This window comes from Cervus canadensis, chromosome X, assembly GCF_019320065.1.
Source record: "Cervus canadensis isolate Bull #8, Minnesota chromosome X, ASM1932006v1, whole genome shotgun sequence".
Taxonomy (NCBI): Eukaryota; Metazoa; Chordata; class Mammalia; order Artiodactyla; family Cervidae; genus Cervus; species Cervus canadensis.
The window spans coordinates 64,439,133-64,465,621 of NC_057419.1; the positions used below are offsets into that span (position 1 = coordinate 64,439,133).

General features: G+C 41.8%; 1 pseudogene; it reads left to right on the forward strand.

The window, feature by feature from the left end:
* Positions 1 to 23,293: 23,293 nt before the first annotated feature.
* On the forward strand, positions 23,294 to 24,382 carry LOC122435281 (annotated as a pseudogene).
* Positions 24,383 to 26,489: the final 2,107 nt, after the last annotated feature.

The following is a 26,489-nucleotide window of genomic DNA, read 5'->3' on the forward strand; positions in this document are numbered from 1 at the left end:
TTCTCACTGAAGAACAAGGAGCTTACTGAATCCACAAAACATTTTGGCTTGGGACATTTATAGGTGACTGTTCTCCCTTGAACTACTGCCTTATGTTAGGCAGAAAAAAATTTTCCCTCTACTCTTGAAGGTTTTTCAGTCTGGTCTAAGAATTAAATAGACATGAGACAGATTAATAAAAGAAAATCAAAGTTCAAGAATATGTATACATGGAATAGACACAGGACAATAGAATAACTTCCTGAAATGATTGAAACTCTCACATTAAGTGCCATTTTCAGCTCAAGACAAAAGAGAATTTTCAGGGCAGTGGTTGGGAACGTCAAAGAAAAGGAATGCAATTCACATGGAGATGGAAAACATACATTTGATAAATAAATGTTTGATGGACCATGCAGAGACAATGCAATACACAGTTGACTCTGATCTCTAGGCCCTGTCGAATTTCTCCCTTTACATCTAGCCCATAGTCTTTGCAGATACTTTCGGCAATAGCTCTGTTCCAGAAACAGGCTCTTTATCTAAGTTCTTTAGGCAGCAAAGTGAAAGTGAAAGTGAAGTCGCTCAGTCCTGTCCGACTCTTTGCAACCCCGTGGACTGTAGCCCACCAGGCTCCTCTGTCCATGGGATTTTCCAGGCAAGAACACTGGAGTGGGTTGCCACTTCCTTCTCCAGGGGATCTTCCTGACCCAGGGATCGAACCCAGGTCTCCCGCATTGCAGGCAGATGCTTTAACCTCTGAGCCACCAGGGAAGCCCCTTTAGGCAGCAAAGAGGGAGATAAAAAGAAATATTTTGTGAGTTTTTTGTGTCTTAAAAATAATCAGCCTGAATTTATCCTGCTGACAAGAACCCTATAAAGCAGCCCTGCTGATGATCTTTCAGGAGAGCATGTTCTCTGGAGCAAGAGCTCACACCTCTCCATTCTTTAAATCACAATATAAGGCTTTCCTTTGCTTCTCAATCAGATGTAGACCCCTTCTATTGGAATGAGTAACACTGGGCAGGAGGACCCTTACTGGGGCCTGACTCAAAAGTGTTGCTAACAAATTTTGGCAACCAAGATGTGATGGACCATGGCCTTTTTGCCTGCACCTATTCACTAGGCTCTGGGCTCACCTTGGCTCCAGTGGGAGGACGATGGAGGCTTTGGAGGTTCACATGAAGATGACTGATTCTGCTCTTTGCCTACACTCTGATGGGGTAGGATGGCAGCAACCTTTGGTTGAATTCAGAGCAACTGTGCCCAGCAACTCGACACCCAGGTGTGGGGTGCACATACTGTAGTCCCCAGGTTAATGTGGACTGTGACCCCTTTGAAGAAATCATACCACTGCATCACTGAGGATCAGAAACTAAAATACATATCTGCCTGGCTGGTCTTCCTGAGGTACTGAACACCCAGGGATGGTGGAGACCTGTGGACAAGAAGCTACAGCAGTCTTGCCCGCTGTCTGCCAGTAACTCTGTCCTCTTGAGCCCAGTAGAAGGCAGTAGGGACCACACTTAGGCTTTCTGCCCTCCTTGTCAACCCCCAGGAGTCAAAAGTAGCACTCTCTATAGTCACGCTCAGTTTGGTAAAGGCAAGTGGCCAGTCTCATGAGCCAAGGGGTGAGACCGGGAAAAGGCCCAGGTAATAAAAAATATTTGACTAAAGGGAATGAGGATGCTTAATCTGAGTTTAGGAAAAGGCACCAGGGATGCCCAAATGTGAATGGTCCCAAGGTAGATATGCAACCAGGGACTTGACCTCTTCCAGTCAGTGCTAGTTTCTCTGAACTGGGCTAGAGAGCCCTGTGAGCTGATGGCAAGAGCAGGAAACACCCGACACCTGACTTCTCCTCCCCGCCTCTGCTTGTGAGGGGAACCTTGAGTGATTTTTTTCCCTAACTGAGGTTCCCTAGGCTGTCCTGCTGGGTATCAGCACAGAATACCAGCGATTCCAATGATCTGGTGAGTACCCCATGGGAATCTCTCATGCTTTTAGATCCCAACTGGTGGGAATTTCAAAAACTCTTCCTTGTTAGCTGAAAGGTGAGAGAAGACATTCGCTTTCAACAGTTGTGCAACTCCCTAAGGGCCAAGTTGGTCAGGAACTAAGGTGGCTAAGCTGCTGGAGCCTGGAGGCAGCCCTGTCCAACCTCCTCTGGGATATTCTGACCAAGGAGGGACTATCAAGCACAGCCCATTACAGATTTTAGTGGAACCCCCAGTTATTAATACATCATAGACTATGACTTTTGGATGCCTCCTATTTTGGTCTTTTGAGGAATCCACTAACAGTTTGATGCTAGTCCCATATTTCCTGAACATGAAATCTTATTTGGGTCAAATCTTGTGGTATTTACATGCCAACAAATCATTCCAATTGTCCCCTCGGTAGTTAGAAACAAAAACAGAACATCTAAGGTATAGGGAACCAAATGTCCATCATAAGGATAGCCTGCTATGGTGTATCCCATAGAATTGGAAGTTTTCTGGGTATCATTCCCTGACTCAAAAACACCTTATCTTACTATGAAATACAACCTGACCCCAATACTAGCTGGGAGATAGGGAAAGTTGGCCTGTCAATGGGTCTTTTAATTAGAACACCATTTTACAATTGAATCTGCTATGCCAGAGACAAAAAGAAATGAGATGCATTTCCCAATGTCCAGGTTTTTATGACCTTTTATCAGAATGAAGGCCTTTGAAAGGGATGTTCAAATAGTCCACTGAAGTAATACCAGTCCTTGACTCTCCCCCTGAGGACCATTTTATCTCTTCCCTAACACTCCTCCTACTGCTCCCTCCCTACTCCTTTCCCTCATAAATCCCAATTTAGGCCACAGGCCTGAGGGGCCCCCATCATACCAGCCCCATTCTCCAGAACCCAATCCAGCAAGTACACAGAGACTAATTACAAGCCAGGACCCAACAGCCTGCCAGGAAAAGCACTCCCTTTGAGGCAGCTCCCCAGTAGAGGAGGACTCATCCAGGTATATATTCCATTTACCACTTTTTTTTTTAAAGAAATGAAATATAGTTGATGTCTTGTGTTTCACAGCAAAGTAACTAAGTTATGCAAAGATATTCTTTTTCAGAATCTTTTTCATCATGGGTTATTATAAGATATTAACTACAGTTCCCTGTGGTATACAGCAGGTCATTTATTTTAACCTTTTATATATAGCAGGAATTCCCAGGTGGTGCTAGTGGTAAAGAAGCCACCTGCCAATGCATAAGATGCAAGTTCAATCCATGGGTCGGGAAGATCCCCTGGAGAAGGGAGTGGCTACCCACTCCAGTATTCTTGGCTAGGCAATTCCATGGACAAGAGGAGCCTGGTAGGCGACAGTCCAAGGGGTCACAAAAGAGTTGGACTTCCCTAGGGCCTCAGATGGTAAAGCATCTGCCTACAATGCAGGAGACCCAGGTTTGATCCCTGGGTCAGGAAGATCCCCTGGAGAAGGAAATGGCAACCCACTCCAGTACTCTTGTCTGGAAAATCCCATGGACCGAGGAGCCTGGTAGGCCCCAGTTCATGGGGTCACAGAGTCGGACACGACTGAGCGACTTCACTTTATATATAGCAGTGTGTATCTGTTAAACACATATTCCCAATTATCCCCCTTCCCCATTCCCTTTGGTAACCATGAAAGTGAAAGTGTTAGTCACTCAGTCATGTCCAACTCTATGCAACCCCATGAACTGTAGCCCACCAGGCTCCTGTGTCCATGGAATTCTCTCGACAAGAATACTAGAGTGCGTTGCCATTCCCTCCTCCAGGGGATCTTCCTGACCCAGGGATCGAACCCAGGACTCCTGCATTACAGGTGAACTCTTTACCATTTGAGCTACCAATGAAGTTTGTTTTTTGTCTGTGAGTCTATTTCTGTTTTGTAAATAAGTTCACTTGTATAATTTATTTAGATTCTGCATATAAGTGATATCATATGACATTTTATTTCTTGGACACTTCACTTAGCCTGGTTGAGGTTGCCTACTGGGTATTCAATAACTGAGATACAGAGGATAAAAAGTTAGAGGATAAAAAGGCCTGGAGGTAAGCCCACCTACTGGCTATTGCCCTCCAATGTCAATTGGTCAGCATGAGAATCTGGACTAACCACCCACAGAGACTCTTGACTTTGGTTAGTGACCCCTGAACCCCACTGAAAGATAGCAAAAGCCAAGGAAACTAGGACCAATCAGTGCACCATATATCAAGGAACACTGGAAGACAGACCACCCTCACTGCCCCTGAGGGGAGACAGAAATGGCAGATCTTGGCCACTACCCTCAAAGGTAGATGAATCCGAATAGATGAATGATGGGGCCAGGAGGCTCCTAAGCTGACACTCCAACTGATCCCTGAGGAGCCCCAGCTGACAGTGGACATGGGGAGAAAGGCTGTCAAATTCTTAGTTGAGATCCACGCCACTTACTCAGTTCTGAACACCGCATCAGGCATACTAGGTCACAAGAGTCGTAAAATTATGTGGGTATTATGGAAGGCCCAAGAATAGGCATTCATAGAACCATTAGAATGTAAATTTGATGAACACACACTTACCCATTCCTTCCTGTATGCCTCTGAATGCCCTATACCTCTGCTAGGAAGAGAGATCTTACATAAACTGGGGGCTACTATCCACCTAATGGAAGACAAATTGGAGACTGTTGTTCCCTTAAACAAAGGGTACAAGATGATAATGTTGACAGCAAGTTGACTTACCTGGAGTAAATCCCAAGGTCTGGGCCCAGGGACCAGGGGATAAACTGTAGGAGCCAGTTCTGTGATAGTCTATCTAAAATCCCAACATACATGGCCCAATTAAAAACCAGTATCTTCTCTGTCGAGAAGTCTTATTGGCCATTGCCCCTGTTATACAGGTCTAATTGACCAGGGCCTTATTAGAGTCTGTCAATCAGCCTGTAATACCCCATTCTTCCCATAAAAAAAAATCCAAAGGAGAATGTAAGATGGTATGGGACCTCAGAGAAGTCAATAAAGTCACTGAGAATATGCATCTAGTAGTCCCCAGTCCCTGCACCCTGCTGGCCACTCTTTTACCCACCTGGACCTGGTATTTTGTATTAGATTTAAAAGATGCCTTCTTCTGTATTCCATTAGCGTCAAACTCACAAGAAATGTTTGCTTTTGAGTGGTAGGATTCAAATAGGCAATGAAAATAATACTGCTGGACAGTCCTGCTCCAGGAGCTCAGAAATCCCCCACTATCTTTGGGGAAAATTAAGCTAAACATCTAAAAGACTTACATCTAGAGAAGAGAACTCTCCTCCAGTATGTCAACAACATTCTGACCACCAGCCCTACTTAGGAGTCCTGTGACAAAAATACTGTAACCACCCTGAATCACCTAGCTGATAAAGAATATAAGGTATTCAAGATAAAGACTCAAATATCACAAACTAGGGTGAAGTACCTAGACTTCATTCTCATAGAAAGTCAGAGAAGCCCACCCCAGGAAAGGAAAGGAGCCATTTGTAGCCTCACTTTTAAAATCACAAGACAACTTAGGGGTTTCTTGGAGATGGCTGGGTTTTGGTACATCTGGTATGGTCTAATAGCTGGGACTCTATGTGAAAATTTGAAAGGAAAGAATGATGATCCTTTTGAGTGGAAATCGTAATATGAAGGGGCCTTTCAAGAACTGAAAATGTATTTACTTCAGGCCCTGCCCCAGCCATCCCAGATTCAGCTAAAGCCTTTGACCTTCACATTCTTGAGAGAAGAGGAATCACCCTTGGGGCATTAGCTCAAAATCCAGGACCCTTTACTTGGTGGTAGCTTTTTTCTTTAAATAATTAGATCGAACCTTAAAGGATGGCCTCCTTGCCTACCAGCAGCTACTACAACCCTCTTGAAGCTGAAAAGTTAATGTTCAGTCAGCCAATCACTATATGGATTCCACATCAGGTTCAGGCTTTAGTAAGTTATTAGGGAACAGAATGGCTATCCCCTGGAAGGTTGATTTGAGTTCAGACTCTGCTTTTAGACAAATCAGTGGCTACCACAGAAACCTGTTATATGCTAAATCCTTCCACAGCGCTACCCACAGAAACGGGGCCTCAGGTGCATGGCTGTATAGAAACCATAGACATGATCTATTCCAGTCACCCAGACCTAGGAAGTAAGCCTCTCCTGAATGCTGAAGAGGAATGATTCACCGAAGGGAGTAGTCTTATGAGAGAGTCCTCATCTGAGCCTTAGAGCTCAAGACAAGGGAGATCTTAAATGTTTACGCAGATTTCCAGTATGCACATGCCCTCCTACAGGCACATGGGGCTGTTTGGAAGGAAAGAAGTTTGCTTACTGCAGAGAATAAACAGGTGAAACATGGCTTAAGCATACTGAAGCTCTGAGAAGTAGTACAGCTTTCAAAAAAATATGGCAGTGGTTCATTGTAGAGCTCACCAAAAGGGGGATGCAGAAGTAGTAAAGGGAAACGAGGCAGGTGCAGTTGCCACAAGGGTGGCTCTAGAGCTACTAACTTGACAATTACCCCTCATACTCTGAAGGCCAGATCCATCCAATTATTCCCCAAACCACACATAGAGAGAATTAGACAAAGTCTGAAAATGGAGCTTCATTAGAGATATAGGAGGTCATGGACGGCTCGTTAACAAACATGGGCAAGACCTCTTTCCCCAGCTGGAACTTGTCAGGCCATCAGGGAGGTCCATCAAGGAACTCACTATGGGAGGGAAGCCCTATATAATTCCTTAGTTGAAGTCATGGTAACTCTTCGCATGATAAGTATACTCAGTTGGAGAAATGAGACATTCCTCATCTGCACAAGAAACAACTCCAACCCCAGACTCCCCGGAGCCCCCAGATAAAGCCCACTGAAACTGAAGAGACATATCCTGGAGATAATTGGAAGGTTGATTTCACAGTCAGGCAGAGAGTACCAGGCAATTTCAGCTATCTCTTGGTGCTAGTATGAGTAGATACTTTTTCTGGGTGGAGGGAAGCATTCTCTGCTAGAACTGAAATGGTGGCTGCAGTGGCTAAGATATTACCACAAGAAATAATCCCCATGTTTGGGCTCCCAGTATCCCTACAAAGCAACAATGGTCCAGTATTTGTGTCTCAAGTGACAAAGGGGATAATGAGTGCCCTTGGCATAAAATAGACTTTGCACTCAGCCTGGCTCATATGGTGCCTCATGGAGAGTCCTTGCACCTGGCATTTTAGGCCAGAGTTCCAGCTGCAAGAAGTCTGAACCTGATGCCTCGATTCAAGGTGTCGGCAGAGGGCCGTGTGCAGAGACGCTGCACCTACACTGCGATCTGAAGCATGAGGAACACATTTGCCCGCCACACAGAACTCTGCCCCTCCCAGGAAGAACTCTGACCCCTCCCTGCTGATCTCGATAAAGCAGCCCTGCCCATGGCCTGGACTGTCAGCTTTGCTTCTGAACCAAACGTTTTTCCTTCTATTGGCTCAAGTGACACCAGGCTGGAGGACCCTTTGTGGGGGCCCAACTTGAAAGGGTCAGCAACATCTCTGAATAATCAATCAGAAGTTTTTTAGAAAGTTAACTTGCACTTATGTTGAATAGGCTCCTGCTATGTATTTTAATTGAGAAATGAAAACTTAGACTTGTGTGTGTATGCACGCTAAGTTGCTTTAGTCATGCCTGACTCTTTGTGACTCTATGGACTTCAGTCTGCCAGGCCCTTCTATCTATGGATTCTCCAGGCAGGAATACTGGAGTGTGTAGCTGTTCCCTTCTCCAGGGGATCTTCCCCACCCAGGGATAGAATCTGCATCTCATGTCTTCTGCATTGGCAGGCGGGTTCTTTACCACTAGTGCCACCCACATTCAAGCACACACAAAAATTCATCCGAATGTTTGTAGAAGCTTTATGTGTAATAGCCAAAAACCTGAAACAAACTAAATGTTCTTCAGTGAGGAATAAAAGACAGTTATCCACACCATGGGATACTATAATCACAATAAAAGAGAGACAAGTGTACATATTACAACTGGGATCAATCTCACGAAATATTGCTGAGTGGGGGGAAAAAAGCCAATGTTAAAAGTCAGCCTTATCTACTGTATAATTTCATTTGTATAAACTTCTCCAAAGGACAAAATTATATAGGCATATGTGTTTGTGGGTTTGCCTCACTCTCTCAATCCTAATTGTTATTTTAATGCATTTGAAATGTTGTTTTGTTATTTTAAGGTATTTGCATTGTCCAAAAATCTAGATGTGACTTATGACTCATGAAATTTCTGATTCTGGTGAAGATGTAGTAGCTGAGACCAGATTTATCCACATAACTGAAACAATTTAAAAATCAGATAAATTATGATAATGGACATTAGACCATAAAAACAAGTGATCACTGAAAGACAGAAACAAATGATGTGAGCCTGTAAGTTCTCCAACTTACTGCATGGACACAGGTGGAGCATGAAGACTCTGAGTTGACGGGATGAAGCTGAGGATGTGGGGTAGATTGAGCAGTTAGAGTTCATAAGAGAGAGTATTGGACAAAAGAGAACTGCACAAAGAACTGTGGAGCCCATGCAGGACTGGCAGTACTTCCTGTCAGAGTGATAAACCATATAATTCATTGGGCATCAGCAAGAGTACTCAGAAGTGTTTTGTCTAAGTGAAAGTGAAGTGAAAGTGAAAGCTGCTCAGTTGTGTCTGACTCTTTGTGACCCCATGGACTATACATGTCCATGGAATTCTCCAGGCCAGAATACTGGAGTGGGAAACCTCTCCCTTCTCCAGGGGATCTTCCCAACCCAGGGATCGAACCCAGGTCTCCCCCTTTGCAGGCAGATTCTTTACCAACTGAGCTACAAGGGAAGATTTGTCTAAGTAGTGTGGTGAAATAAGCTATAGTTCATGCTGCTCTGGTCCCAACTAATAAAGCTTAAAAGCAAGAACTGAAAAGCTTATTTTGTTTCTAAGTCAACTTAATAGCATTACAGAACAGAGCTTGAGAATACTGACTTACTGAAATGAAAAGATGTATTTTTTGCTCTGCACAGGTGTGAAGAAGGTAAAATCACAATTTCACAATGTCTGACATCCAATCTAATACTACCAAGCATGGAAAGAAATAGAAATATATAACCAATAACTAGGAGAAATTTCATCAGTCAAAATTGACCTGGAAATGATATAGATGACAGAAAGAGTAGATAAGGACACCACAAAGTTTATTATAACTGTATTTTAAGAAAGAAGAAGACAGATTAAACTCGTTAGTGATACAGAAGATATAAGAAGATTCAAAATGCAACTGAAGAGATGAAAAATACAATATCTGCAATAAAAATATACATTGGTTAGGAATAATGAAAGAGTAAAAGCTTTAGTGAACCCATGCATTAAAAAATATCTGAACACATTTTTATAGTACATCTATTATGGGAGAAAAAAAAACTACAATCAGCTTTACAATTCTATATACCAGATGTTTCTTGTATTCACCTTTGACGAAGTGGAAGAATTTTTGAGTTTTAAAGGGAGATAATTATAATTTATCAGTACTGTTAGCCTGTGTGTGTGCTCAAGTCATTCAGTCATGTCTGACTCTTTGTAACCCCATGGACTGTAGCTCGCTAGACTCCTCTGTCCATGGAATTTTTCAGGAAAGAATACTGCAGTGGGTCACCATTCCCTTCTCCAGTGGATTTTCCTGACCAAGGGATGGAACCCATGTCTCTTGCATCTCCTGCATTGGCAGGCGGATTCTTTATCACTGTACCACTTGGGATTCCCCAGTACTGTTAGAATTTCTTGCAAAAAGAATATATGCACAATTATCTTAAAATATTTAAATGATTAAAATATTTAAATAAGCCTAACATAAGAATGAATGGCTATGTTTTAGCCAGAAAAAGTGACTGCTAAATGATATAACAGACACAACCTGAAATATGAATAGCATGATACAACAAAAGTTTATGTCTCCATGTGGACTGGCAGACATTCTGTGCTAACACGAGATACTGGAGTCCAGGTTGTTTGCTTCCTGTAGGTCCACAAATAAACACACAACTTCCATGTTTACAGATGAATGCAAAAACAGCAGACTATACATGGTAAACTGGATAGCAAATGCTTTGGCCTCAAAATGATAAATATTGCTTCTGTTCATAGATCAATGGCAAGGGCTAGTCATGATCTTTCTAACTATAAGTGCCCTTGGTCATACAGTTTCCCCTGAGCCTAGGAAGTTGAGGAAAACAAGAAATGGATGAACACTCTTTCTCCCCTATGACCTGTTACATAGTAGGTCCTCAACAGACTGCAACTAGTAGAATTTATGATGACCACCTTCTTTATTTCCTGGCAGAGTTTCTGAAGGGGCCAAATTTCCTTGTAATTCCTCAATTTTTTGAGGTCCTACTATGTGACAGTTGTTTCCAATCATGGGCTTGCATCAAATTTTCAAAAGGATCCTGCAAAATATCAGATGGAAGATTTTGTCTTCTTCACTCAGTAGTACCTTCCTGCACTGACCTAAACCATAACCTTTAAAAATCTTAATAGGATGAGAATTTTCTTCTTGTTGTTGGTGCTGGATCAAATTCTGAAGACTTGAACTGGTGTCCTGAGGCACAAAGAAAAGCCAGGATTTTTTTATTTCTGCTAACCAAAGACAGTGTGTCTGTCAATAAACAATCTTTCACCTCCTGGAAGGACCTGAGGGCTTTAAGGAAGTTAATCCTCAGTAGATGCTTGCTTTGCAATGATTTCCACAGTCTTTGATCTCTTCCAGGAAGGGGAAATTATCACCCCATCCACCCCCCACCCCCCATGACTCTTGAGTTCTTATGGCTGGCCAAAAGCAGATTAACAGGAAGAAAAGAAACAAGTTTAATTCATGTGCATGGAGACCTAAGTAGTGGCCAGGAAACTTTTATACTTTTTAGACACATAACAATACACACGTGAGTAACTGTCAGGACCAAGAATTTTAGGCTTTGGGTGCTTCCTTAGTGAAGAAACTTAAAAGAACTGGGGCTTTGGGTTGTAAATTAAAGAAGTAACAAGGGTTGTTTGTTTATACAGGCCTCTGCCTAGAATTCCCTATCTCTGGCAATGAGGATGCTCTTTTATCTTTAAATAAAAGATAAAAGGAGTGTATCTTTCACATGAGAGATTTATTTCCTGCTTTCAGAGAGGAGGGTCAGAATGTCCCTCAAGGTTTAGTCATTTCTTAAGTAATTTTAATTCAAAATAATCAATATGCCATTAAGGTATATTTGGGGGCAGCCTACTCTGTCCCAGAACAATCTGTTTTCTACTATCACATATGAGGGGAGATTTTCTTATGGACCACATGGGTAAGCTCATATGTGTGTGTGTGTGCAGTGGCCAGTGTCAAAAACAAATAAAAAATTAAAAATCTATTCTATCTTGCAAATATCAAGGGGATTTCAAAACCTCTTCTGCAACTTCAAGGTTTTATGCCCCAAATTGATAAATTCTATGACAAATTAGACTATATCCACCAGCTCTTTGGGAAAACATTTTGAGAATGTGGAGGAGATGCCCAGTGGGTGGTCAGGTCTAAATTTCAATGTCAAAGCTACCTTTTATGTGATACAGGATGCTACTGTCATAGAGGTACAGGTGAGGGAGGGGACCACCAGAGAGCTGGAATGCTCTAAGTCAGGGGGAGGCAGGTGAATTTTGCCCTGTTTGTTTCACTGGGAGCAGGTGCAACTTTCAAGAGAAGGACTGAAGAACTGGCCAATAGGTCAGCTTTCAGTTTGGACAAGAGGGCGCAATGGAGAAAACCCAGGGGAAGGACACTGTATTGCAGAGAGAACAGGAAGTGATAAAAATGCCAGCCTCTAGGCAGGCTCAGCTCTCAAGAAGCCCTGGGGCCAAGGTAGAAGACCCTAGATTAATAAAACGCACAATCTCCCAATTCTGTTTCTTGTTTTGAGCTTTATTCTTTAAACCTGCTTTAAGACATTGGCTGCTACATTCTTTCTATAATATATCCTGAGAGGCATTAAGGAGTAGTGAGAAGAGAGGTAAGAGGCAGAATGTCTGCCTCAGGCCAGAAAGAGTGGAACCTAGTGGATTTCAGATGAGTTAAGAGAAGAGGTCTAGCGGCAGCTCTGTCACAGACTAGACATGTGAAATCAGAAAAAATCACAAGCTCTTTGAGCCTGAGGCTCTTCTTTTATATAAATTTGGTTTTATAAGTCCTGTCTTCTAGGACTGTTAGAATGTGCATGTAGTATATAAAGCACATGGCACAGTGCCTTGCATTTCTTAAAGCTTTAATGAGTAAGAGTTACTGCTATGCGGATGTCCCTGATGGGCCAGTGGCTAAGACTCCGTACCCCCAATGCAGGGGCCTGGGTTCCATCCCTGGTCAGGGAACTAGATCCCTCATGCCACAACTAAGAGTTCACAAGCCATCACTAAAGATCCCACATGCTGCAATGAAGATTGAAAATCCCGCATGTCAAAACTAAAACCTGGCGCAGCCAAATAAACAAAAATATTTTTAATGGTTACTGCTATGATTATGTCAATTCCAAATTCTATCTCAAGGGATTATCATCTATAGTTTCAAAAACTCTTTAGAGATGATAATATATATGTAAAAGACTTAGTTTGTACATGTGTTCAAGTGCACTGGATAAGAGTGCAGATCATTTTCCATTCCTGTTCCAGGTGAGAATCTCTCTCTTGTTAACTATGATTCAAAAGTAACAGCTAACAGGAGTTGACCACTTTAGGAATCTGGGTTTCAAGTTGGAGATATATCATCCAAGGGTCTGCTCACTGCTCATGATGCTCTCAGCCTCATCTGGCCCATCATGCAGTTTAGTGTGAAATTAACTCCTGAAGGACCTGAAGTTTCTTCAAGATCCAAACTGCCACACCTAACTGCATCAACACTTTGGCAGTCTCATAGGCCTGTCCACCTGGACCTACTCACTCCTTCATTTTACTTGTCCTTCAGGCATTAGAAGACCCTGCCATTGTCCTTAACGGAATATCGCTCTTATATATCAAAACACTGTGGGCAGGTCCTGAGTCATTAATCCTAAAATTCTCACTACTAGGGCTGTTCTGTCCAAAGAGCAGGTATTCAATAAAGCTTTCGGAAATGAATGACCCGGTGAGCTTAAGGTATAATTTCTTAATATTTGTTTTTTTTACATTCTTGAAACAGCCAAGCAAATTCATGTACATGTCATTTAATTTTAGAGAACAAGAGCTAAAAGGAATAAGAAAGCCAAGATTTCAATATCTTTTAGATTTTCTTCTCTATTTTTCTCTATTCATCTCGAAGATGGCGGAGGAGTAGGACAGGGAGACCACTTTCTCTCCTACAAATTCATCAAAAGAATAACTGAACGCAGAGCAAACTTCGCAAAACAACTTCTGATCGCTAGCTGAGGTCATCAGGCGCCCAGAAAAGCAGCCCATTGTCTTCGAAAGGAGGTAGGACAAAATATAAAAGATAAAAAGTGAGACAAAAGAGCTAAGGACGGAGATCCGTCCCGGGAAGGGAGTCTTAGGCGGCATTGCTTGGGGTAGGGTCCGGGCCTGAGTGCCCTGAGGACAATCGGAGGGAGCTTCTGTGAGTTGCCAAGTTGAACTGTGGGAGACCAAAAGAGAGAGAGAAAATTAACCGGCCCGAACACACTGCCGGCCGTTTGCAGAACAAAGAGACGGAGAAAGTCCAGAGAAGAGCTCGCAGGCTGCGGACCGGCCCAGCCCCGCCGGAGGCAGGAGGCAGCGGGGAGGGGAACGTCGCGGCGAGACACAGGGCGCAGGCACCCGACCGGCGCGGGCGGGGACTGGGGCTGGGGACGCAGAGGGCAGAAGGCACACGCACCCGACTGGCGCCAGCGGAAACTGAAACTGGGTCCGCGGAAGGGAGTGGGCGCGCCACACCTGGGGAGAGTGCGCCCACCAAGCCCCTCGCTGCCTGGACCGCTCTGACGGGGAAGGCACAGAGAGCAGGCGCAGCTTTTCCTTCCGCGCTTTTGTGGAACACCCGAGGGCTGGAACCTCGCGCAGCGCGGGCCGCGCTCCATATAGAGCAGCCGGAAGCCTGAGCAGCGCAGACAGAGAAAGCGGCGTCGGCCCCTCCCGGCAGCGCCAGCCCGTCCCCACAGCGCCAGCCCCTCCCTGCGGCGCCAGCCCCTCCCTGCAGCGCCAGCCCCTCCCCGCAGAGCGACGGAACTAGCTACCTGAATAAGAGTCCACGTCCGCCCGCCTGTGTCAGGGCGGAAATGAGGCTCTGAAGAGACCGGCAAACAGAAGCCAAATAAACAAAGGGAACCGCTTCAGAAGGGACTGGTGCAACAGATTAAAATCCCTATAGAAAACACCGACTACACCGGAAGGGGCCTGTAGATATCGAGAAGTGTAAGCTGGAACGAGGAGCTATCTGAAACTGAGCCGAACCCACACTGACCGCAACAGCTCCAGAGAAATTCCTAGATATAGTTTTACTTTTTTTTTTTTTTAATTTTTTCTCTTTTATTTTCCTTTAAAATTCCCTATTACTCCCCCATTACTCCTTAACTTTCATTTTCATAGATTTTTACGATTTTTTTAATTAGGGAAAAAAAATTTTTTTTCTTTTTTTTTTCTTTTTTTCTTGTTCTTTTTGTTTTCTTTTTTCTTCTTTTTTTTCTTTCCTTTTTTCTTCTATTTTCTATTTTTCTTTTTCTCTTATTTCTTTTAAAGTCCTCTAGTACTCCTCTACTGCTCCTTAATTTTCATTTTCAATACACTATAACCTTACAAAAAAAAGAAGAGAAGCCCTATTTTTAAACCAAAGGTTATTCTCTCCCAATCTTGACTCTCTGTTTTCTACCTCAGAACACCTCAACTATCTTAGACTTCTTTCACATTTACAAGGAAATGCCTATAGCAATGCCATGTTATCTTACTCCAGATGACAAAATAAGATGGATGGTTTCACAGTCTGTTTTACAAAACAATAAATCTCTTATTTGTAAATGTCATTATAGCATGAAATGTGTGACCAATGTAATTTATAAACTTGAAGATGTTGATGGTAATATATATTTAAGAAACAATATTTGAATAATATATACATCAAAAAAAATACATTTTGAAGTAACACATATAATATAGGAAGACACAGGCTTATATACTGTCTTCCTTTCACTCTCCCCTCAGACTTAAATTCTATTAAACACTAAGTTCCTCTTCTAAAAATGCATGAAGAAACTACCCCTGGACTTCCCTAGCTCTGGAAGAAGCTCCTAGCCTTGGCATAGAACTTGCAGTGGCCATGGAAGTACAGATAGCTCTGCCTGAAATTCTGACTTGTTCTTTTTGTTGACATTCAAAAGCATCTGTGCTTCCATAATAGGCTCTTTCATTTTATACTTCAGCTATAGAAATGGTACTAAAGAAGAGACTTTCTTAATTACAGGGTGCCTCTACAAGAATGGGCTTCCTTGGCGGCTCAGGCAGTAAAGAATGTGCCTGTACTGCAGGAGACATGGGTTTGATCCCTCGGTCAGGTATATCCCCTGGAAAAGGAAATGGCAACCCACTCCAGTATTCTTGTCTGGGAAATCCCCTGGATAGCGGAGCCTGATGGGGTACAGTTCATGGGGTGGCAAAGAGTTGGACACAACTGAGCAACCAACACTTTCACTTTCACTTTGTACAAGAAAGCTTAAAGTGCTTGCTTTCCCTTCCTGGCTCTGTTGGTGCCTTAATCACTTATTGTACATGATACAGCTGCAGGAGCAGTGATGGTGGATGTGACCCTTCAAGATCCCTGGCGAGTGCTAATTGTCCTTAAAACAGGCAAGTCTGAGGAATACTCTTGTAAAGAAGTAAGAAGGAGGAGTAGGACTCTTCAGCTGTGAAGGCACGTCAGACCTCCCAGATCCTACCTCTCACCTCAGATGTATATAGCCACAGCAGCCTACAGCCTCTCCAGACTACCAGCAGGGGCAGATCTTTGCTCCTCATGACTCAAGTTCTAGAGCATGTGGTCCACTCAGATCTCTGTACTTGGAGTTCTGACTGCTGATAAGCTCTGTGGATAGTATTACCTTCCCTGTATGGGCTGAGATTTTTGCCCAACTCTTACACAGCATGAGTCAGGGTCCCAAGCACAGTAGAGAAGCTGAAGCACAAGGCAGGAGCCCTAAGATTAAGGATGGGCTGTCAGAGAAAAAAACATGTTGATCTAGTCCTTCCTTTTATCCTGTAGAATTATTATCCTAAAGACCTTCTTTCTTAAAGATGTATTTGTTGTTGTTATTTAGTCCTCAAGTCGTGTCCAACTCTTTTGTGACCCCATGGACTATATAGCCTGCCAAGCTCCTCTGTCCATGGGATTTCCCAGGCAAGAATACTGGAGTGGGTTGCCATTTCCTTCTCCAGGGGACCTGCCCAACCCAGGTATCAAAGCCCTGTCTCTGCATTGGCAGGTGGATTCTTTACTTCTGAGCCACCTGAGAAACCCAAAGATGTATTTGCTACATAGAAAAGGCAGATACACAGGATTTTGTGAGGCTGTACATTTTTTAATGTAAAATTTATTTTATTTTTATTGGAGTGTAATTGCTTTACAATGTCATGTTAGTTTCTGCTATACAACAACATGAATCAACTATATGTATGTACGACTGAGGGCAGGAGGAGAGGGGGCAACAGAGGATGAGATGGTTGGATGGCATCACTGACTCAATGGACATGAGTGTGAGCAAACTCTGGGAGACAGTAAAGGACAGGGAAGCCAGGCACGCTGTGGTCCATGGGGTTGCAGAGTTGGACACAACTTGCTGACTATACAGCAACAACTATACCTATACACATATGTGTATAAACTCTCCCTTGTGAGCCTCCTGCCCACCCTACCCCTCTAGGCCATCACAGAGCACCAAACTGAGATCCCTGTGCTACACAGCAGCTTCCCACTAGCTAGCTATTTCACACGTGGTAGTGTATGTATGTCAATCCTAGTCCCCAATTTGTCTCACTTTCCCCTTCTCTACCTGTGTCTATATGTCTGTTCTCTACATCTGCATCTCTATTCCTGCCCTGCAAGTTGGTTCATCTTTACCATTTTTCTAGATTCCATATATATGCATTAATATATGATATTATGGGCTTCCCTGGTGGCTCAGATGGTAAAGAATCTGCCTGCAATGCTGGAGACCTGGTTTTGATCCCTGGGTGGGAAGATACCCTAGAGAAGGCCATGGCAATCCACTCCAGTATTCCTGCCTAGGAGATCCTATGGACAGAGAAGCCTGGTGGGCTACAGTTCATGGGGTTGCAAAGAGCTGGACACAACTGAAGTGACTTCGCATGCATTCTACAACATTGCACTGTCTAGTGTAGTGACTTAAAATTACCATTATTGGGACTTCACTGGTAGTCCAGGGGCTAAGACTTCGTACTCCCAATGCAGGGGACTTGGGTTCAGTCCCTGGTTGGGGAACTAGATCCTGCATTGTTCAGCTAAGAGTTCACATGACACAATAAAGATCCTGCAAGCTGCAAACTAAAGAACCCACATGCCACAACAATGAAGATCCCACATGTCGCAACCAAGAACCAGTGCAGCCAAACTAAATAAATAAAAATATTTAAAATTACCATTATCCATAAGAATATATAAATAATAAAAATACCTAGCCTCATTATATGTGATTCTGATATTCTCTGTCCTATTCTAGTCTTTATATTCAAGATCATTCTTTCATATTCTATTGAAATAATAATTAAAGGCCAGTTCTCACCCATTAAAGAGACTTCAGGTGGTTATTGCATCCTCTGGGGTCACTCATACTGCCTCCAGCAGTTCAAATTTTATACTCTCCTGATATGATGCTATTGATACTTGATGGGAGCTGTGATTTCTGTTGCCACCTCATATTCCTGCAGTGAAAAAATAGAAATTCACTGTACTAAGATACAATTGCAATAGCTGAAAAGGAACTTAAAATGTATGCTCCGAACTATCTTATCATCTGTCTTGTACTGCAGACTTCAGTCTCACCACAACTTCATGGCATGCCCCTCCTCTCCATTGTGAAAAGTACTCATACTTGACTTCAATCCATCAAATCAAGTATCTCTGTATTAGACTTAATTAACCCTGAAATATTTTTGCTCTGTGAACAGCATTAAGAAAAGAAAATTGCAATACACGGAGTGGGAGATAATATTTGCAAATCACATATCTGCAAAAGGGCTTGTTCCCTAAATAAAAAAAGAACTCTCTAAATCCAATGGTAATAAACAGAGTCTAATTTAAAAATTGGCGTAAGACCTAAATATATGCTTTACCAAAGAGGACATGTGGATACCAGATAAGCAGATGAAAGCCTGAAAACACATTACATATCCTTTAAGGAAATGTAAACTTAAACCACTGAGATAACATTATGTATCTATGAAAATGGCTTTAAAAATACTAAAACTACCCTGTCCTGGTGAAGATGTGGAAGGACTGGTGGAAATGTGAAATAGTCCACATTCTCCGGAAAATCTTTCGGAAGTTTCTAATACAGTAAACTTATGTTTGAACAGGTACAAAACTGTATATTTTCATAGAGAAATAAAAATTTATACTCACACATAAAAAATCTGCATCCTAATTTTTATAGCTACTTAATTTGTAATAGCCAAATACTAGAAGCAAATCAAATTCCCTTTTATTAGGAATGGATAAGACTGTGATACATATCATGGAATATTATCTCACAATAAGAAAGAAGAGACAAATGTACATGTTACAAATGGGATCAATCTGGAGCTTATAATGATGAGTGAAAAAAAGCACCAATCTTAAAGGTATCGTACCTTCTCTAAGATAAGAAAACTTATATTCTCTAATTTTCTTTACAATTCTCAAAAGGACAAAATTACATAGGTATGTGCCTTTGCAGGTTTACTCAGTCTTTGAATCTTAATTTTATTTTAATGCATTTGAAAGTTTGGTTTGCTCTTTTAAGACATTAGCATGCTGTAATTATTTAGATATTACTTATGACTTATACAACTTGTGGTGAAGATGGAGTAACTGTGACTAGATTTATGAACTTGTCTGAAACAACAGAAAAATAGATAAAATATATGAGAACAATAGTCAATATATTGGACATCATCCCATAAAAGGCAGTGATCACTGAGAGAGGAAAACAAAGGATGTGACCCTGTAATCTCCCAAGCTTACTGCCTGGACCACGTGGAACCCATGAGTTGATGAGATGAAGCTAAGTGTCTGGGAAGGACTACTCAGGTAGAGTTCCTAAGAGAGAGTACCAGAGAGGACAGTGCTGCACAGAGAAAGGACTGTGGTGCCCACACAGGGCAGGGAGTACTTCCTCTCAGAGTGATAAACAATAGGATTCATAGGGCATCAGCAAGAGTACTGAAAATTGTTTTATCTAAGTAGTGTGGTGAGTTAAGCCATAGCTAATTCTGCTCTGGTCCCAACTAACAAAAGTTGAAAGCAAGAACAGAAAGGGGACTTCCCTGGTGGTACAGAAGATAAAAAACAGCCTGCCAATGCAGAGGACACAGGTTCAATCCCTGGTCTGGGAAGATTCCACATGCCACAGAGCAACTGAGCTTGTGAGACACAATGACTGAGGCCACATGCTGCAACTCCTGAAGCCCGTGAGCCTAGAACCTGTGCTCTGCAACAAGAGAAGCCACCACAATGAAAGCTGTACACCATAACAAAGAATAGTCCCCACTCGCTACAACTAGAGAAAGCCTGTTTAATGAAAATAAATTAATTAAAATTAAAAAAAGATTATTTTGTTTCTAAGTAACTTCACAGCATTACAAAACAAATCTTGAGTATACTGATGTATTGAAATTTAAAGTAAATCTATATTACACTGAATAGTTAAAAAATCATCTTCAAAAATAAGGACAATGCTGGAATATCATGCTGCCCTATTTCAAACTATACTACAAAGTTCCAGTGATCTAAATAGAATAGCATTGCAAAAAAACAAGATACATAGTTCACTAGAACAAAATAGAGACCCCAGAAATAAACCCACACTTTTAGGCCCAATTAATCTATGACAAAGGAAGAAAGAGTATACAATGGAGAAAAGACAGCATCTTCAATGAATGCTGTTGGGAAAAATGAACAGCTACATGAAAAAGGATGAAACTGGATCACTTTCTCATACCATATACAAAAGCAAAAAATGGACCAAAGATGTAAACATAAGACCTGAAATCATAAAATTCCTAGAAGGAAATAGTATATTCTTTAACATCAGTCTTACCAATATTTTTTAGAACCTGTCTCTTAAGTCAAGGGGGAAAAAAAAGAAAAACAAATAAAAACAAAAAACCCAAATGGGACTCAGTTTAGTTGCTCAGTCATGTCTGATTCTTTGCAACCCCATGGGAGTTTACTCAAACTCATGTCCATTGATTTGGTAATGCCATCCAACCATCTCATCCTCTGACATCTTCTCCTCCCGCCTTCATTCTTTCCCAGCATCAGGGTCTTTTCAAATGAGTCAGTTCTTCACATCAGGTGGCCAAAGTATTGGAGTTTCAGCTTCAACATCAGTCCTTCCAATGAACACCCAGGACTGATCTCCTTTAGGATGGACTGGTTGGATCTCCTTGCAGTCCAAGGGACTCTCAAGACTCTTCTCCAACACCACAGTTCAAAAGCACCAATTCTTCAGCGCTCAGCTTTCTTTATAGTCCAATTCTTACATCCATACGTGACTACTGGAAAAACCATAGCTTTGACTAGATGGACCTTTGTTGGCAAAGTAATGTCTCTGCTTTTTAATATGCTGTCTAGGTTGGTTATAGCTTTTCTTCCAAGGAACAAGCGTCCTTTAATTTCATGGCTACAATCACCATCTGTAGTGATTTTGGAGCCCCCCAAAATACAGTCTCTCAGTTTCCATTATTTCTCCATCTATTTGCCAGGAAGTGATGGGACCAGATGCCAAGATCTTAGTTTTATGAATGTTGAGTTTTAAGCCATCTTTTTCACTCTTCTCTTTCACTTTTATCAAGAGGCTCTTTAGCTCTCCTTCGCTTTCTGCCATAAGGGTGGTGTCATCTGCATATCTGAGGTTATTCATATTTCTCCCAGCAATCTTGACTCCACTTGTGCTTCATCCAACTTGGCATTTCACATGATGTACTCTGCATATAAGTGAAATAAGCAGGGTGACAATATACAGCTTTGACGTACTCCTTTCCTGATTGGAACCAGTCTGTTGTTCCATGTCCAGTTCTAACTGTTGCTTCTTGATCTGCATACATATTTTTCAGGAGGCAGGTCAGGTGGTCTGATATTCCCATCTCTTTCAGAATTTTCCATAGTTTGCTATGATCCACACAGTCAAAGGCTTTGGCATAGTCAATAAAGCAGATGTTTTTCTGGAACTCTCTTGCTTTTTCGATGATCCAACGGATGTTGGCAATTTGATCTCTGGTTCCTCTGCCTTTTCTAAATCCAGCTTGAACATCTGGAAGTTCACAGTTCACGTACTGTTAAAGCCTGGCTTGGAGAATTTTGAACAATACTTTGTTAGCGTGTGAGATGAGTGCAATTCTGTGGTAGTTTGAACATTCTTTGGCATTGCCTTTCTTTGGGATTGGAATGAAAACTGAGCTTTTCCAGTTCTGGTGCCACTGCCAAGTTTTCCAAATTTGCTGGCATACTGAGTGCAGCACTTTCACAGCATCATCTTTTAGGATTTGAAATAGCTACCTGCAATTCCATCACCTCCACTAGCTTTGTTCGTAGTGATGCTTCCTAAGGACCACTTGACTTCGCATTCTAGGATTTCTTGCTCTATGTGAGTGATCACACCATTCTGGTTATCTGGGTCATGAAGATCTTTTTTGTATAGTTCTTCTGTGTATTCTTGCCACCTCTTCTCAATATCTTTTGCTTCTGTTAGGTCCATACCACTTCTGTCCTTTATTGTGCCCATCTTTGCATGAAATGTTCCCTTGGTATCTCTAATTTTCTTGAAGAGATCTCTAGTCTTTCCCATTCTATTCTTTTTCTCTATTAAAGTAAAAAGCATCTGCATAAAAAAAGGAAACCATCAACAAAATGAAAAGGCAACCTACTAAATGGTAGAAGATGTTTGCAAATAATATATCTGATAAGGAGTTATTATCCAGGATTGAGAAAGAGCTCACACAACTCAACATCTAAGTAAAAAACGGGCAGTGGACCCAAATAGACAGTTTTCTAAAGAAGACATGCAGATGGCTAACAGGCATATGAAAAATGCTCAATATCACTATTCATCAGAGAAATGCAACTAAAAACCACAATAAGAAACCACCTCCCATCTGTCAAAATGGCTATCATCAAAAAGACAACAAGCAACAAATCTTGCTGAGTCTGTGAAATAAAGGAAAACTTCAGACATTTGTTGGAATTGTAAACTGATACAACCACTTTGGGATAAAGTATGAAGATTTCCCCCCAAATTGAAAATAGAACTATTTTATCATTCAACAATTTCACTTCTGGTTATCTACCCGAAGAAAACAAAACCAGTAATTCTAAAAGATACAGTCACATCAATATTTACTGCAGAATTATCTACAATAGCCAAGATATGGGAGCAACCTAAGTGCTCATTAATTGATAAATGGATAAAAATGATGTGGCATACACAAGAGAATATTATTCAACCATTAAAAAAATGAAATCTTGCCATTTAGGACAACATGGATGGATCTAAAGAGTATTATACTAAGTGAAATTGTGAGACAGAGAAAGACAAATATAGGATTCCACTTGTATGTGTAACCTAAAAAAACAAAATAAAAATAGACTCATAAATACAGAGAACAAAAGGGTGGTTGCCAAAGTGGAGGTGGTGGGGTGTTAGGCAAAATAAGTGAAGAGGATTAAGAGATACAAACTCCTGGTTATAAAATAAGTAAGCCCTGGTGATGTATTATACAGCATAAGGAATTTGGTCCACACTATTACAGTAATTTTTTATGGGATGAGAGAGTTACTAGACTTACTGTGGTGATCATTTTATAATGCATGTAAAGGTTGAATCAGTATGTAGTTAACCTGAAACTAATATTACATCAACCATACGTCAATAGAAAATAAATTTTTAAAAGTTTTATTTCTTACAGGAAAGTGTAAATTAGGTAAAATTGCAATTTCATAACATCTGGCATTCAATCAAATATTACCAGGACTGGGGAGAAGGAAGAATATAATATTAGGAGAAAATTAATTAATCAAAACTGACCTGGACTCCGCTCCGGGTAGAGCAGAAATGGCGTCTGCCCACGGGGTCGGGGAGGCCGCGCAGGGCGGGGAGCCGGAGCTGCTGCTGCCCCCGCCGCATCCTCCGCCTCCCAGCTGCCGCAGGAAGAGGTGGCGGCGTCCCTATGGACGACGGTTTTCTGAGCCTGGACTCACCCACCTATGTCCTGTACAGGGACAGGGCAGAATGGGCTGATATAGATCCAGTGCCGCAGAATGATGGCCCGAATCCAGTGGTCCAGATCATTTATAGTGAGAAATTTCAGGACATCTATGATTATTTCCGGGCTGTCCTGCAGCGCGACGAGAGAAGTGAATGGGCTTTTAAATTAACCTGAGATGCTACTGAGTTAAATTCAGCCAATTACACAGTGTGGCATTTCTGGAGAGTTCTCTTAAAGTCACTCCAGAAGGATCTACATGAGGAAATGAACTACATCTCGGCAATAATTGAGAAGCAGCCCCAAAACTATCAAGTTTGGCATCATAGGGGAGTGCTGGTGGAATGGCTGAGACCCATCACAGGAGCTTGAATTTTTGCTGGTATTCTTACCCAGCATGCAAAGAATTACCACACCTGGCAACACCAGACAGTGGGTTATTCAGGAATTTAAGCTTTGGGATAATGAGCTGCAGTATGTAGACCAACTTCTCAAAGAGCACGTGAGAAATAACTGTCTGGAACCAAAGATACTTTGTAATTTCTAACACAATGATCATGCTATATTGGAGAGAGAAGTTCAGTACACTTTGGAAATGATCAAACTAGTCCCACATAATGAAAGTGTGTGGAATTATTTGAAAAGGATTTTGCAAGATCATGGTCTTTTCAAATATCCCAATCTGTTAAATCAATTACTTGACTTACAACCAAGTCACAGCTCCCCCTACCTAATTGCCTTTCTCATGGATATCTATGAAGACATGCTAGAAAACCAATGTGGCAACAAGGAGGACATTCTTAATAATGCATTAGAGATATGTGAAATCCTAGCTAAAGAAAAGGACACTGTAAGAAAGGAATATTGGAGATACATTGGAAGATCCCTTCAAAGCAAACAGCACAGAAAATGACCCACCTACAAATGTACAGCAATAACACCATCGTGACCAACTTGATGGGATGCTTTTATTTTTTTAAGAGACTCTAATGAAGGAGTTAAAAACTAGAGCGATCATTTCTTTTGCCTGTGGTGTAAAACATACAGCACACAGGTACTTCTTTTTAACAGGAACTGTGTGCGTGCTCCTTGGATGCGGCTGCTATTCAGACTAGTTCCAAGTAACTTCTTTTTTTTCTTAAGCAGAGGATTTTGGGGAGGAAGAGGAAGCAGAAAGTCCCATAAAGGACCTTTTGTAGTCTTATCAACATTTACTCTAACCGCTTAGCATCAACTCCTCCCTAAATGGTTTGTGTGTCAGGATGTGCAGCGTTAATGTTTGCAGGTATGTAGATATAAGTAACTTACCTTCTGGTTCAGAAAGCAGAGAATGCAGCTGTTACATTAGAGCTTCTCTGCCACACTCACAGCATCTTGCTCTCACTGTAACCAACTAATGCCAAAAGAACGGTTTTCTAATAAAATTATAGATGTATTCTAAAACAAACAGAAAAACTGACCTGGAAATGATATGGATGATAGAATGAGTAGACAAGAACAGAACAGTCATTATAACTGTATTTTATTTGTTCTGGTGAATTTTGCCCTGTTTGCTCTACTGGACACAGGTATAGCTTACAGAGGAGGACTGAAAAACTGGCCAGCAGGTCAGGTTTCAGTTTGGACAACAAAGTGCACTGGAGAAGACTCAGGGGTCGGACACTGTATTGCAGAGAGAACCGGAGCTGATAAAATGCTAACCTCTGGGCAGAGTGAGCTCTTAAGGAACCCTCTGAAGGGCTGGGATAGAAGATCCTAGGTAGACGAAGCGCACAGACAATCCTCAAATTTTGTTTCTTGTTTCAATCTTTATTCTTTAAATTTGCTTTAAGTTCCTGGCTACTACATTCTTCTTTTTTTATTCTGAGAGGCACTAAGGGGTAGTGAGGAGAGAGGTAAGAGGCAGAAGGTCTGCTTCAGGCTGGGGAGAGTGGAGCAGAGTCGGCTCTGGATGAATTCAGATAAGAGGTCTAGTGGCAGCTCTGTCACAGACTAGACACATGAAGTCAGAAAAAAATCACAGGCTCTTTGAGCCTGAGAATCTTCATATGTGAATTTGGCTTTATAATTCCATTTTATAAGATTTTCGTAATGTGTATACACGGCACAGTGCCTGGCGTATCATAGGGCTTTGATGAATGCGAGTTATTGCTGTGACTAAGTTGACTGCAAATCCTGACCCCCTACCTGTCTTTGTGCATGTGTGTGTATGAGTGTGCATTGTCTAGGTATAGGCTTTCTCAGAAAACATAAAGTGCTATGGGATATAGTATGTCAAATCAGACCAAATCAGTCGGACTGTCTTCCCAGCTAGATGTAATTGAAATTTCCTAGAATTTGTGTCAAGGATGAACCTCTTCCCTCTCTCCCAGTCACCATTTGTGGGCTTCATAATATATTAGTCCTTCCTTCTCTGTGTGTTACCTACAGTGGATGACTGAAACGCTCTCTCTCTCTCTCTCTCTCTCTCTATATATATATATATATATATATATATATATAATGTTTCTTCCCATTCATGCCCATAATAAAGTTCAACTCACAAACCAGGCACAAACCAGCCAGCATCACTAATCTTGTACTTTGGGCTACTAAATAAAATAAGGGTTATTTGAACACAAGCTCTCTGAAACTTCAGTAGTCAATGTGATAACAGAGTCTACGAGTCTACTACGTGACTAACAGGAGTAATATGCTGCACAAAGGGGATCCTGTCCCAGGAGGATGGAGCAGGACAGAATGAGATTTAATCACAATACTCAGAACTGTGAGCAATTTAAATTTTGTGAATCATGTATTTCTGAAATTTTGCATTTATATTTTAATAGTTAGGACCACAGTTGACTGTGGGTAAGTGAAATATTAAAAAGCACAACCAGGGGCCTTCCCTGGTGGTCCAGTGGCTAAGACTCTGCAATCCCAGGGCAGAGACTCTGGGTCTGATCCCTGGTCATGAAATTAGATTGTGCATGCTGCAGTTAAGAGTTCCCATGTTGCAATTAAAGATCCCGTATGCCACAATCTAAAGATCCCACATGCCGCAAC